Source organism: Haemaphysalis longicornis, unplaced genomic scaffold (assembly GCF_048455015.1).
Source record: "Haemaphysalis longicornis isolate Haplotype H1 unplaced genomic scaffold, Haemaphysalis longicornis Haplotype H1 scaffold_6, whole genome shotgun sequence".
In the NCBI taxonomy this organism is placed as follows: Eukaryota; Metazoa; Arthropoda; class Arachnida; order Ixodida; family Ixodidae; genus Haemaphysalis; species Haemaphysalis longicornis.
The window spans coordinates 135,979,859-135,995,466 of record NW_027526407.1 but is presented as its reverse complement, the minus strand read 5'-3'; positions in this window follow the sequence as shown (position 1 = coordinate 135,995,466).

The window sequence follows — 15,608 nt, the reverse complement described above, 5'->3', positions numbered from 1 at the left end:
AAAATAAAAATTGAATTGAATTGAATTGAATTTTAAAAAAGAGAGCAAGATCTGACGCTTCCTTTCTAACTCTGAACGAGAAGAATTTAGAGAATGATGGTCGATTTAGGAGAAGTTTCGTTAAGAATGTATCGTAAAAATCTGACTTCAAAGTACAGTGAGGCATTGATGAGATTTTAAAATCATAAAACAGGTTTGTGTATGCTCGCTGGCGTTGTATGTTGCATTTATTACACTCCAGCTAGAGGCTTTTGACCGGGCTAGTGTGGAAGGCGCCCCATGCCAGGAGGAGCCACAGATGAAGCACTGGTTCCAGCTTTCTGTTGGTTGTTTAATTTGCTGACCCATAAAAAACACTGCCATACTCCAATTGTGAACCTGTTAGGCAAGTAAAAACACGCAAAAGAAGTCAGCACCATATGAAGTGTATAAAAGAACCTTGAGTATTGTCATAGCCTTTAAGCATTTATGTTTAAGTTGCTGGATATGTAGGACGAATTTCAGCTTTTGGTCAAGGACTACACACAGGTAATTGGGTTCATTTCTGGATCCACCCGAATGCCACGCCTTTTCGAAAACTAAACTCCAGTACACTTTCCTTGAATAAATATAAAACCGTTGCTACCTGCCCAGGCAGCTAGCTTGTTAACACTATGCCGTAATTTTGTTTGTCTTTATCCGCATCTTGCACAACGTACATGACGCTGGGAGCGAGCAGTAAAAGCTGTCAAAAATCGACAGTTTGACAGAGCTGCAAGCCCCCAAGCACTGGGCAGCGTAACGGCAACATCAAATACAACTCTTGGCGCTCGCAGATAGAGCGCAAATTGGCGCTCGCAGATAGACAGGTGACAAGACCTAAAGGATATTTGTATGTCGTATAAATAGATTGAACAGGAAACTGATTGTGGCAATGCCTTTTGAGGGAATTCATTTTCACAATAAACAAATTGCCACTCAAAACTTCGCCTTGCCGTACGCCATTTTCCTGCACATGAACCCTAGGGAGTGCACTTCAAACTCTTACAGGAAAAGGTCTTTCGGACAAGTTACTGGCAAGTGCGTTTATCATGTTACCCGACGTCCCAAAGGACTTATCGTCGCTGAGGATGCCGTACCGACACCCGGCATCGTACTCTTTTTCCAATAGGAAGACTACTGTAATACAATACTACTTGTGCAGGAAAGCATCTTTTACATACGACTCTAATGCAAGTATTTGGTCGTTGGTAGATCCTCTCGCCCTGATGCCTCGCTGGCATCTCTCCAGAGGACCATTCTACACGAGAAACTTAATCAGTCTCCTTTTTACCATCTTTTCAAAGAGCTTACACAGGCAGCTAGTCAGGGCAATGGGACGATACCTTGCGGGAGCGGAAGGGTCCTTCCCCTGCTTCAAAAAAGCCCCTACGATTGCCTACCTCCAAGACCCTGAAAGGCGCCCCGAAAGACAGATTTTGTTGTAGAGGTGAAGTGATGTTTCGAGTGTGTCAGCATGTTTCTGTTGTATCCTAATGGAATAATGTTTTCTCCACCGGGAGCTGAAGGCTTTCAAGTTCGGAGTGCAATCTTCAGCTCACGAAGTGAAAAGGGGGTGTTGTAAGAGGAGGTGTACTAATTATCTCGCACGGACTTCTTCTCACGGGATGTTTGGAGTTTCATGAAAGTGTCAGCGTAGCGTGCTGAACTCGACACACATGTCTGAAGTGTTGAGTGAGTGCGTTAGCCTGGTCATCCAGTGTGTCCCCAGTTCTACTAACAAGTGGCGTGGTGTGTTTTTTTGTTGTCCTTCAAGTTCTCGTATGTGTGTGCCGAATTTGTGAGTGTCGGTGTATGAATTTACAGATGTGAGTAAGGTGCGCCAACTCTTCTTTTTTCCTCCTGGGGCTCGCGCTTCCGAAGTGTTTTTGCCCGTTTAAACGAGATCAGATTATCCGACGTAGGGTACCGACGTCAGATAAAACACCTGGGGATTGGAGTTTTCCGCAGCGTCAAGTATGTGTGCTGTGAGTAGTTTGGCAGCTTCTTCCACGTGTATGTGTGTAATCTATGTTTGATGTAGTTTGGATGTTTCTGTAAATGCACTCCAGTTTGCGCGAGCTTCATTGAACCTTTTGTGGGACGGGGAACTGTTTGGGCCATTACCTATGTGTGTTAATGCGGTTCGGAAGTGGTCACTACCTTCTGGGTAGTGCCAACACCTATTCAAGAGGTGTAAAGAGTATTGCAGAGCCATTAGCCAAGTCGAGGTGTGCGTAAGCATTGTGGTGTATATAATGGTATGTTGGCTTGTTTTTGGTAAATAGGCATGCTCGTGAAGGTTAAGAGCCCCAGAATGAATTATGTGCATTGAGGTCACCTATGAGAATGACGGGCTTGGATAGCTGATATAAGAGGCCCTCGAAATCAGAGCTGAAAAGCTGAAAGTCAGGGGAGATGTTTGCGGAGCAACCCGTTAATATTCTATTAAGGATTACCCTGCCGATGGCTTTAGCCACATGGATAGTGTTCAAAGAGAGAGGGCGGCATGCCAATGATTTCCGGCGACAATGGCCACACCACCCGGAGAGTATGCGCAGCCAACACTGTCCATTCTGAATAACATGTACCTATGTAAAAAATTTGTTTGGAACGGAGGTGTGATTCTTCGCGACACGTGACGCTTGGCTGATTAGCACACAGCATCTCGTAAACATGGTTAGGATTTTAAAGGACGCCGCTGCAGTTTCACTGAATGATGCTTTCGGTTCCCATTATTCACAGTTAGGATGAGTTGAGTGTGTGTTCATGTGTTCTCCTTAGGGCATAATAATATGGTATTTGGATTTTCTGGCCTTTCTATTGGCTTGGACGTAGGAGGCCTTTCCTTGCCCTGCGTTGCTGGCGGGAACGGCCCGACATAGATCTCCTCGTCAGAAGTAAGGGGGGGTGCCCGACGTGCCGGACCCTCTGGACATGGCCCCCATTCGGATGGCCTTTGCTTGAGCCGCCACCGCTGAGTGCGTCAGAAGCGCCACAGGTTTTACGGGCGGTACGCTGGGGTAGGAGCCAATGCCGGCCCCCCGGTTTCCATCCCCTCGGCACCGTCCAATGTACTGGAGGACGCGAAGGCAGAAGCGGGAGCGGCAACGATCACTTTGGAGACCATTGCTACTAAAGCCGCTGCTGCATCAGCAAGTGGTGTGGTTACGGGTTGGAATTCCTTAAGGCAAACCCCCAGGGGGCGGAACCAGAAAAAAAGGGCGATTCGCGGTATTGAGTCCCTGCCGAAACCAGATGACGCTCTCCCCCAAGGCGAGCTGCGTCGGCATACCTCCCCACAGAAAAAGAGGCGAACCTCTTTAGCCCCTCTGGGAAGGAGATGTTTTTAGTGACTTTCAATTGTGAACTCATTTCACTTTGTAAACCTTACCACATTTCCTCGATTAGGCAGCCTGTGAGCCCCTGCGGTTGGACTATACGAGGTGTTCATCGTTGCAGTTGTCGGTGCGGTGGTCCAGCGTGCCGCATTTCCCAGAGTCTGCTTTGCCGCGGCAAAAGGTTTTACTGTGCCCGAACCGCTGTCCCTTATTACAGCGCTGCGGGTTCCGGACGTATGGACCGGTGGATCAGTAAATAAAGCCTGCATTAACATATTGTGGAAGTGCGGAGTGGCCGATGGTCAGGATGATGTGCTGGATGGATCTTTGCTAGCGGTCTCTGCGGATGGTGTTGCGTCTCACGGCCGTGACTCCCTGATCGTGCAAGCCCGCAGGGAGATCTGCATCCATTCCTTTCTGCAGATATGGCTCAGAGAGCACACACTGTGAGCTGCTGAGGCTTCAGTGAAGTGGGACACTGATGTCCAGATCAGCTAATCGAGTTTGACCTAGAAGCTTTGTCGCCTGCAGCTTGCCGTTTAACTCGACAAGAACTTCATCAGTCAGTGGCTTTTGGCCTTATACGATTTTGCATAAATGGCTTCAAGATATTTTGCGATCAGGAAGACTGACTGCTATGCAAGAGTGTCCGGTGTAAAAAGGAATTCTATGAAAAGAAATCGAGAATAATTATCCCGTTCAGGAAAGCATAACGTTTGCGGCGGAGGAAAAGATTCTTTGGTGCGGTCCCTTTTCAGGGACCGATCACGTTGGATGGTTGTGAGAAAATATTTTTTTATATAGTACCAAGCAGGGGGCGGGGGTACTTTCTTCCGAAATCTTACCCTAATAGCCGGAGAGGTCCTGGAGCAACCTTCCTAGTAAACAGGCAGGGAGACCATCCACCGCAGCTTAACCTAGGCTACGACGACCACTGTTGGTGGTTTCTGCTCTTTACTTTGAAACTCCCAGCCAGAATAGACTACAGAGTGAGTACGGGGGCCCGGTGTCCACGCTGCCGCCAATACCTTAACCAAGATTACTCAAGGTGCCCCGTGAGGGGGCACCTCGACATTTACTTTTGGTTGTTTCATTAGAATGGGAGGTACAAGGCAATCATTAAGATTTTATGCACGGCAGTACACAACGCGTGGAGGGTTGAAGAAAGGAAGAAACACTGTTGAATGCCTGCAACAGACACAGTGTGTACACTGTGCACGGACGTAGCCACTCGTCGATCCCGACATCACCCCTACACGGACACCCCTTCGCTCCTCGCTACGGGGTTTGACGCCGCTGCCTCGTAAGGGAGGGCGTCGCCCCGCAGCTTTCACTCCGGTGCTGCATTTCGAGGGCCGCCAGGACCTGCTGGACAGCTGATAGTTGGGTGTCCTTGTCACAACTGCGCACTGCTTCTTGAATCCGCGGCGGTAGGTCTGTCTTTGTTGCCGCCTCGTTAGGTCACACTTCAAAGTCCCACGGTAAGTGTAAAGTCGAGGCCATAGCATTGTTGCACAACACGCACGCGTCGCCCGTATAGAGTTCTGGCTCTATGTGTTTCATGACGACCGGGGTCATCAGTAAATTTGTTTGCAACTTTCTGAACGTGGACGCTTCCTCCCTGGTTAGCTCGGGGTGAGGTGGTGCCAGCACCCTCCTTCTATTTCTATAATATTTGGTGATACCCTGACAGGTATCCTACCTGTAGTTCGTCTCGGTCCACCAATCTGTAGACGGTTCCACTGCTGTCGCGGGGCCAGCTAATCCTCGCGCAACTGCGTTCGCCGTCTCATTGTGGTTGCTGGCGAGTTTCGATACCTCGTTCCACGCGTGGGCGGGGAAGCACTTAATTGTAGAAAGCTTTTTCAATGCCGTTTACATTGTTGTAGCCTGCGCAAGTATCTTCTCAAAATTTTGTTTCATCATAACTAATAACACCTTCATAAGGTCCACTATAGGACAAAAACCTCTCTCATTACTTCAAACAGCCCCTACCCTGCACCACTCTAGTCCGGTGTTGGCCACAAAATTTCTGTCTTTCATCCCTTCTTCGTGTTATTGGCCTTCCCCTTTGTAGAGCCATCAGTTGGTATCCACCTTGTTACTCTAATTGCCCACGGTTGACATGCTCGGGGAATCACATACGAATGTTAGAACAATGTTGCTTTGACCCTATTGATTATTTTATTGTTGGAGGTGTAGCAACTCTTGGCGATCAATGTTTTCCGCTTTGCAAACAGCATCGCTGACATGGGCTGAGGGTTCGTGCTGCTTCGTTGGTACATTCCGCAAATTTTCTGCGTGTGCTTCAAAGTCCTCTGTGCGGAAACAAAATCTCCAAAATCAGTTAAACTGCAAATATGGCATACTTATCTTACAGCTGTGAAATTAAAGATACTGAGGCCTGTCCATAAAGTTTTTTTGTATACTGTAGCGATCCATCACCTTTTCTCTGCGTTCATGTGCACGAAAAGAAAATTGCGTTCCTGTTGTGGAATAGGTGTGGGTGAGTGCGATCACCAGAAACGCCTGGTTAAAACATTTCATAAATAGAGAAAACATCGTCAAAACAGTGTTTGTAAAAAACGGCCGTATTTTGCGGTGGATATAAATTTATTTTCCAGATTGTTCATAAATTTATCGGTACTGTTGGGTACAATTCTAGTTCGAGTTTCAGTGCCATTTATTGCAGTTCTTGTGGAATTCAAAACTGTTTGACTTGAGGACATAGGCATGCTCGTGAAGGTGTTTCAAATTTCTCAATGAGGTGACCACGGTCATTTGTGAGGAAGGAGTACCAGAATAGATTATGTGCATTAGAGTCACCTATGAGAATGAAGAGCTTGGGTAGCTGATCTAACAGGCCCTGGAAATCAGAGCTCAAAAGCTGGAAGTCAGGGGAGATGTAGAGGGAGCATACCATTATCAATCTATTAAGTATTACCCTGCGGATGGCTACAGCCCCATGGACAGTGTTCAAAGAGAGAGGGCGGCATGCCCATGATTTCCGGCTACAATGGCCACACCACCCGAAGAGAGTGTGCAGCCAACACTGTCCTTTCTGAATAACTTGTACCTATTTAAAAATTTGTTTGGGACGGAGGTATGTTTCTTCGCGACACATGACAGTTGGCTGATTAGCACGCAGCATCTCGCAAACATGGTTAATGTTAAAAGGACGCCGCTGCAGTTTCACTGAATGATGCTTTCGGTTCTCATTATTCACATTTAGGATGAGTTGAGTGTGTGTTCATGTGTTCTCCTTCGGGGATAATATTCTGGGCTTTGGCTTTTTTGGCCTTTCTGTTGGCTTGGACATCGGAGGCCTTTCCTTGCGCTGCGTTGCTGGCAGGAACGGCCCGACATAGATCTCCTTGTCAGAAGTAACAGGGGGTGCTCGACGTACCATACGCCCTGGACATGGCACCCATTCGGATAGCTTTTGCTTGAGCCACCTCTGCCGTGGCGTAAGGAGCACCACACGTTTTACGGACAGTACTGCGGGGGTAGGAGCCGATGCAGGGCCCCCGGTTTTCATCCCCTCGGTGCCGTCCAATGTACTGGAGGATGAGGAGGCAGAAGTGGGAGCAGCATCTGTCACTAGGAGACCATTGCCACCAAAGGAGACCATTGCCACCAAGATTACTGAAGGTGCCCCGTGCGGGGGCACCTTGACACCTACTTTTTGTTGTTCAGTCAGATTGGTAGGTACACGGCAATCATTTATATTTTAGGCATGGCAGTACACAACGCATCGAGGGTCGACAAAAATTTTTGAATGCCGTTCACATGGTTGTAGTCGGGGCATGTATCTATTCAAAATTTTGTTTCATTATCTATATTAAAACGTTTCTCAGGCCCACTATAGGGTTTTTATCACTTCTTCCTGTTATTGGCCTTCCCTTTTCAAGGGCCATCTCGGGGTATCCACCTTGTTATTCTAATTGTCCACGGTTAACATGCTCGGGGAATCATTTAGGAAGGTTAAGACATGGTTGCTTCGACCCTATTAATTTACTTCTCTTTGGAGGTGTTGCAACTCTTGGCGATCAATGTTTTCCGCTTTGCTAATAGCATCGCTGACTAGGGCTAAGGGGTAGTGCTACTTTGTTGGTACATTGCGCGAATTTTCTGCGTTTGCGTCGAAGTCCTCTGTGCGGAAACAAAATCTCCAAAATCAGTTGAATTGCGAATATAGCATACTTATCTAGCAGTTACGGGGATGCAGCTGTCAAATTAGAGATACTGTTGCCTGTCCATAAATTTTTTTGTAGACTCTAGTGATCCATCACCCTTTCTCTGCGTTCATGTGCACGAAAAGAAAATTGCGTTCCGTTGTGGAATAGGTGCGGGTGAATGCGATGACCAGAAGCACCTGGTTAACACCATTCATAAATGGAGGATACATCGTAAATGCAGTGTTTGTAAAAAATGGCCTTATTTTGCGGTGGATAAAGGTTTAGTTTCAAATTTGTTCATAATTTTGTGGGTACTGTTGGGTACTATTATAGTTACAATTTCAGTGTTATTTATTGCATTATCTGTGAAATTCAAAACTGTTTTACTGTAGCACCAGCTTTGCAAGAGCTTCTGTAACAAGTGGGCTTGCAGAATCGTCATCTCGATGTTTGCAATAGGACCTAACTAGGGCTTTGATACCATCCCAGTGAGCTATAATAGTGTACTGAGAACGTAGATCAAGAGAAACAAGGAAGGTGGCATGGGTAATAATTAGGTGGTTGATTTCGTGTGGAAAGTGGTATTATGCAGGTACCACGAGTGGGTGGCGGTATTCATTTAGTTAAAGAGTCTGTCTTGAATGTTATTGGCTCAGTTAGAGGGCCGGTTCCAAAATATATTTTTCTGGACAGTTCCTTCTTGATGAATGTTAGGAAGAATGTAGCACATTCTTGGCGTTGCAGAGGCGTATTTCTATCTTTCGTATTGGGACAAGATAATTTGGGGTGGCATTCTTTTCTTATGTTCACCAGCTCATTCGGTGTCTGCACGTCAGTAGAATACTGGGTTATTTAAATGACCGGGACCATGTTGAATATAGTCTAATATACCGTCTCGACTATATGGAGCTATAAGAAAAAGCCGAATTTTACTTTGTGTGTATATATATATATATATATATATATATATATATATATATATATATATATATATATATATATATATATATATATATATATATATATATACAGAAACATAGGTCGGCAGTCTACAATGCCAAAGAAGGCATAGGGGTGTGGTTAGGCTTTGTTTTTTACTATGGTTAATGAAGTAAGATTCTTTTTTAAATATAAGGAAGAGAGAAAGAAAGAAAAACACGCCCCCAGAGTGGGGACCGAACCCACGCCTTTCGATTAGATCTCGAATGCCTTACCAAGTCGGCTATCTGGGCGACTGTGTTCTCCTTCACTTTCTGGGCTATTTATATTTTCTAGAAGTGTATCTGACGCTTGAGGGTGGTAGCCAGCGCCACTCTGTATACGTGGGATGAAATGGACCTTCTTTTTAACACCCGGGGCGTGACTCAAACGTCCACAGCCTGTCATGAGCGGGTAACTGGCGGGAAGCCGTCTTATGCTACCTAGGCATCAAGGCTGCCAGAACCGAGACCCTCGCTAGGCTTTCGCAGATTAATATAGTAAGTAAATGAGGGCCTCGTTGAGGAAATACAGAAACATAGGTCGGCAGTCTACAATGCCAAAGGAGGCATAGGGGTGTGGTTAGGCTTTTTTTACTATGGGTAATGAAGTTAGGATTCTTTTTAAATATAAGGAAGAGAGAAAGAAAGAAATACACGCACCCAGAGTGGGGACCGAACCCACGCCTTTCGATTAGATCTCGAATGCCTTACCAATTCGGCTATCTGGGCGACTGTGTTCTCCTTCACTTTCTGGGCTATTTATATTTTCTAGAAGTGTATCTGACGCTTGAGGGTGGTAGCCAGCGCCACTCTGTATACGTGGGATGAAATGGACCTTCTATTTAACACCCGGGGCGTGACTCAAACGTCCACAGCCTGTCATGAGCGGGTAACTGGCCGGAAGCCGTCTTATGCTACCTAGGCATCAAGGCTGCCAGAACCGAGACCCTCGCTAGGCTTTCGCAGATTAATATAGTAAGTATATGAGGGGCTCGTTGAGGAAATACAGAAACATAGGTCGGCAGTCCACAACGCCAAAGGAGGAATAGGGGTGCGGTTAGGCCTTTTTTTACTAAGGTAATGAAGTTAAGATTCTTTTTTAAATATAAGGAAGAGAGAAAGAAAGAAAAACACGCGCCCAGAGTGGGGACCGATCCCACGCCTTACGATAAGATCTCGAATGCCTTACCAATTCGGCTATCTGGGCGACTGTGTTCTGCTTCACTTTCTGGGGTATTTATATTTACTACAACTGTATCTGACGCTTATGCTGTAACCCACTTATGCTACCTTGGCATCAATGCTGCCAGAACCGAGGCCCTCGCTAAGCTTTCGCACGATAATAGGGTTTAGAGATGAGGGGCTCGTTAGGACATACACAAAGAAATGCCGGCAGTCTACAACGCCAAAGAAGTCATAGGGGAGTGGTCAAAATTTTTTTTACCGTTTTTGACGTTACATTATTTCTTTAATTAGTACGTGAGAAAGAAAAAAAGAAAGAAAGAAAAACACGCGCCCAGGGTGGGGACCGCGTCAAAAACGGTAAAAAAAAAAGTTTAACCACTCCCCTATGTCTTCTTTGGCGTTTTAGACTGCCGGCATTTCTTTCTGTATATATATATATATATATATATATATATATATATATATATATATATATATATATATATAAATTTTCTTCACTTCATTATTTTCCGAATTCTTTATTTTGAATTACTCCATCCTCCCCTTTGCTTTCCGAGGTCTTCTTGACTGCCAATTCTTTTTTCTGTCTTATTTTGAATGAGCCCCTCATTTCCTATTCTGATTCGCTATATATATATATATATATATATATATATAAATCTAGAGAAAGATAAACTCACAAAGCGCGCAGAAATAGTATAAGTAAAGAGTTCTTGCTGTGTATCCGACTCTTTACTTATACTATATATATATATATATATATATATATATATATATAGCGAGACAGAGAAAAAGAGAAAGAGAGGAAGCAATAAAATATGGAGGATGGTAGAGAACTCAGGAAAGGAAAAAATCGAGCAAGGCAGAAACCACGAATATTTCCAACGTTACAGCAATGAGACTTGCCTTCGTCATGGCAACCACTAGCCTGGCAGGCTATAGGGGATGGTCCCCAAGCGACAGGAGAGACGCAAGTGAAATTGAGAAAGCGGATTGGTATGGGAGTGTGAGTCGGCGATATTGAGGGTTAAAGAAGGTTGTATAGTTGGAGCCGCGAAGTCGGTAACATGAAAGTCAGCCGGGAGTTCATATTCCTGGAAATTCTAGGAGAGAAAGGGTGAGAGGGCGCTTGTTGCCACACCTCACGGGCTACAGAAAGGTTCTCAGAAGCGCCGGAAGTCGAACAAGCAGTGAGAGTAGTCCTATTAGAAGCCATCTGCAAGGCCAGGTCAAAAGAAAGGGTAGCGATGGTGGAAAATATCTAGTTCAAGAAAAAACAAAAAACGAATTAAAACACACACACACACACGCACACAAAGAACAAGCAATAACCCCGAAATGGCACATATGGCGAACAGCAACAATATTGAAACAGGCCTTATCTGATACTCAAAAAGCAAAAAGCAAATTGGAGGGACGTACGGGGCACAAGACAAAGCGGAGCTGAAAAGACAGAAAAAATAAAACCGAATTCCAGTGAAAAGTTTAGAGGGGTGCTTGCGCGTACTAAACTGTACACTACGGAATGAAAACAAAATGAAATAAACGACCACATAAGGAGCACAAGGTGGCGTCATATTCTGTGGATACGGTACAAGCAAGACAGTGCCTGGTATTAAATTCCCTGTGGCGATCGCTAGAATTCCAAAATTCTCCTAGACGCATTATTCGTTGAGGTTTCATTAAGTTGGATTTGTGAATTAAATATGATTCTCGGTATTTTCTGTCCCTATGAGACTTAGAGTTAAACTGAAGTTTATAAAACTTACGGTCATCGAAATTGTGGCCTGGTTGGTTTAAATGCTGCGCTACAACTCTGGAGGATTTGCTATGAGTATCTGCCTGATGACCGTTAACACGTAGGCTCATAGGTTTACTCGTTTCGCCTATATACTGTTTGTGGCACATTGAGCATCCCAACATATAGAGAAGGTTGGATGAAGTGCACGTGAAACTTGAATTATTCTTGTGAACACAAGTACTGGCTGTCCTTTGTACAATGCGGGCTCTCTGCAGGTGCCTACAAGTCTTTCTTCTGGGACGAGAGCAGCTGGCTATGACTGGTTGCTTTGAAGGCCCTATTTTAGCATGCACAAAAATATCTTGTGTATTCCTATTTCTCCGGTAGGTAACCCATGTGCTTCCGGGAATTTATTTTTAAGTCGGTTGTTACTGGCTAAAATGGGGTAGTATTTCCGAAGGATATTGTTTACGTAATGGAGGGCGTTTGAAAATTCCGTTATTAGGGCAGTCGGTCTACCGCTTTCGTTTTGTCGCTGTTTGTTGAGCACGCCATCCCTTTTCAGATTTAGTGCACGTTGGTGCGCCTGATCGAGCGAGGTTTTGGTGTGGTTCCTGTACCTAAGGGTGGACTTCAGTTCGTCTAGATGCATTACGTAGTCCCTGTCTTCACTGCATACTCTTCTAAGTCTTGTGGCCTGTCCTACACAGATCCCTAGTTTGCAGTGTCTCTGGTTATGGCTTTTATAATCTAGATACTGCTGCCTGTCTGTTGGTTTTCTGAAAAGCATGGGTTTAAGTTTACCATTTTCTAGAAGCACGGTAGTATCAATGAAGTTCACTTCTTTTTCAGAATGCTGACAGGAGAATTGAATAGTCGGATACGAAAAATTGAAAGGAGATATTATGTTTCTTCAGTCGCGCGACCATGTTCCAAAATAATGAAGATGTCGTCTATGTAGGGGAGGTAAACCTGAGGTTGATGCGGATAAGAGTTGAATAGGGGGCTTCAAGTTGCCCCATGAAAATAGTGCCATAGGTAGGCACGAATGGAGTACCAATGCTGATTCCAAAAAACTTGCAGAAGTAAAGCGAATCAAATTCAAATATTTGAGTTAAAACTAGTTTTAACAAATTTATGTACACTTCTGGAACACGTTGATGCGGCAATCTCTGCATCGAGGGGGACGTTATAAGACCTGATACTCCATAGTTCAGATTATTCAGAACCTCTCCTCTCGATACAGATATCGCTGTAGTAGAACCTCCTGCCCAGGCAAATTATCCTATTGAAGATACGAGTTCCCTCGGTACATGCCCTAGCTACGTTATTGACATTTCCGAAACACTAACTCCGTCATAGTCTGTGAATACGGTACAAGCAAGACAGTGCCTGGCCTTAAATTCCCTCTGGCGATCGCTAGAATTCCTAAAACGACGTATCACTTTCTGTCCACAAATAACTGTGTGAATGAATACGAGTTACACAAAGATCTCCTGAATTTTTTTCGAGAATGAGACTAAGACAGTTTTTTCGGAAGAACAGGACCAACCTGATATTAACCCTTCAGCCACCTTGCACTTGCACTCCAGTTGTAGATCAATCTCTACAATTAGATCTGTACTTAAAATCGGTATCAAGAGAAATATTCAAAACAATAACGAATCAAACAGGCGCAAGAACCCATCTCGATCGGAAGAAGTTTACCTGAATAGCCTTTTAGCCAGAACCGAAATAGTCATAAAGCCATCTTACAAAGGTGGTAGCGTAGTTGCTTTACCTATGAGAAAATACAAAGATGAAGCTTATAGGCCGCTCAACAACCTTGCCGCTACATGCCCTTAGATATTGACCCGAGCCAGGAGTACAGCCTAACAATTCTTCAGAGCCTCACTGATCAGCGATATAGAGAAAATTATAACGACCAGTGACTTAAATTTCATGAAACCGAACAATGTGCAGGCAGGACGTTTTTACCTCCTCCCAAAAGTCCACAAATTCAACGTAGAATCATTGTTTACTGCGGACGTGCCTGGCAGACCATTATTTTCAAATAACAATTCCACAACCAAACCATTATCTCTGTTTCTGCATCTTTACCTATCCGACATTGCGGCTCTTCTTCCTTCATTCGTTCAGGACACCCCCACTTCCTCCCCATAATAGAATACATAAATAAGGAAGGGCGCCTATACAAGTGGAACCCTTCTTGGTACTCTTGACGTTGCCGCCTTGTACACAAACATCCCCTTCGTCAATAGACTCGAAGCTATTTCAGAAACTTTATCAGAGAACCCGAATCAACAAGTGCCAGAAGTGCACATAAGTTTGTTAAAAATAGTTTTACCTCACCACTTTTTTTTAATTTGACTCGTCTTATTTCTTGAAAGGGTTTGGAACCAGCATGGGTACTCCTTTCGCGCTGACCTATTTCAATATTTATTGGGGCAGCTTAAAGCCACCCTGTTAAACGTTTTTTCGTATAAACCTCAGGTTTATGACCGCTAAATAGACGGCATATTTATGATTTGGGAACATGGTCCCGCGAGTCTAGAAGCGTGTCGATCTCATCTCAATTCTTCGCACCCGACTATTAAATTCTCCTGCCAGCATTCTGGAAAAGAAGTCATCTTCCGGCATTCTGATGTCATGACAACGGTAAACGTAAAACCATGCTTTTTTAGAAAACCAACAGACAGGCAGCAGTATCTGGATTATAAAATCCATCACCCGATAAAATGCAAACAACGGATCTTTGTAGGACAGGCCAGCAGACTTGGAAGAGTATGCAGTTATGACAGGGACTACGTAAAGCATCTAGACGAACTGAAGTCCACCCTCAGGAACAGTAACCACCCCCAAATCTCGCTCGATCAGGAGTACCAACGTGCATCTATTCTCTGAAGGGATGACGTGCTCAACAAACAGCGACAATACGAAAGCACCAGGCCGCCTGCCCTAACAACTAAATTTTCCTGCATAAATACCACCCATTTCTAGCCAGTAACCACCGACCTAAAATACTTTCGTGGAAGCACCAAGGGTTACCTACAGGAGAAATAGGAGTATAAAGGATATTTTAGCGCAGTTTAAAACAGGGCCTTTAAAGCAACCAGTCACCGCCAGCTACTCACGCCCCAGATGCATGACTTGCAGGTATCTGCAGAAAGACTGCATTGTAAAAAGCACAGCGAGTAATTGTGTTCACAAGAATTATTGAAGTTTTACGTGCACTCCATTCAAAATCATTTATATGTTAGAATGCTCAACGGGCCACAAACACTACCTAGGCGAAACGAGCAAACTTATGGGCCTTCGTCTTAACGTTTACCGAACAGATACTTTATGAAATCCTCCATAGCTCTAGCGCAGCATTTCAACCAAACAGACCCCAATTTTATCACCTTAAGTTGTATATACTTCAGTCAAACTTTAAGCGTCCTAGGTACAGAAAATACCTACAATGGCAATAATTCACAAACTCAACTCCATGCAACCTGCTGGAATAATGTTTCTAGGGTCATCTTGAAATCATTGTAATCTTCACAGGGAATACAGCATTAGGTTTTGTCGTGCTTGTACCTTATCCAAAGAATATAACCCGTCCCTGTGCTCCTTATGTGGTCTCCGAATTCCTTTTGTTTTCATTCATTAGCTTCTAGTGTAGTACGCGCAGGCATCCCTCCCACATTTTCTCTGGAATTCCGTTTTCACGAATATGGATTCTTGAGTAAGTTGGTGTGGCGATTTTGACGAATTTATAGCGCAAAGAACAAGGACAAGAAAGCGGACACACAACAGGGAATCGGCCGGTTAGAGGAGGGTGAATAGGGAAAAGTAGCAATAATTTCATATTTGCACCATACAACTCACCGTCTGAAAAAAATTGCCAATCAGATGAACGTAAAGGTAGTTTTTTCTGCACCAAACAAATGGAATAAAATTTGCAAGTTGAATAACCTCTTCCGTAAAGCACCGGTTGGGTGTGTAAAACGACATATGATGCCGTGTGTAGAACGCGCAGTCGGTGTGGTGTACGATGTTCTCCTATCGGGCGGGAAACGATATATAGGCCAAACTGGCCCATGTCTTAACGACCGCTTAGGTGAGCACAGACGGAACGTAAGCAACTACGGGATGGCCATTTGTCGGCTCACTGCCACGA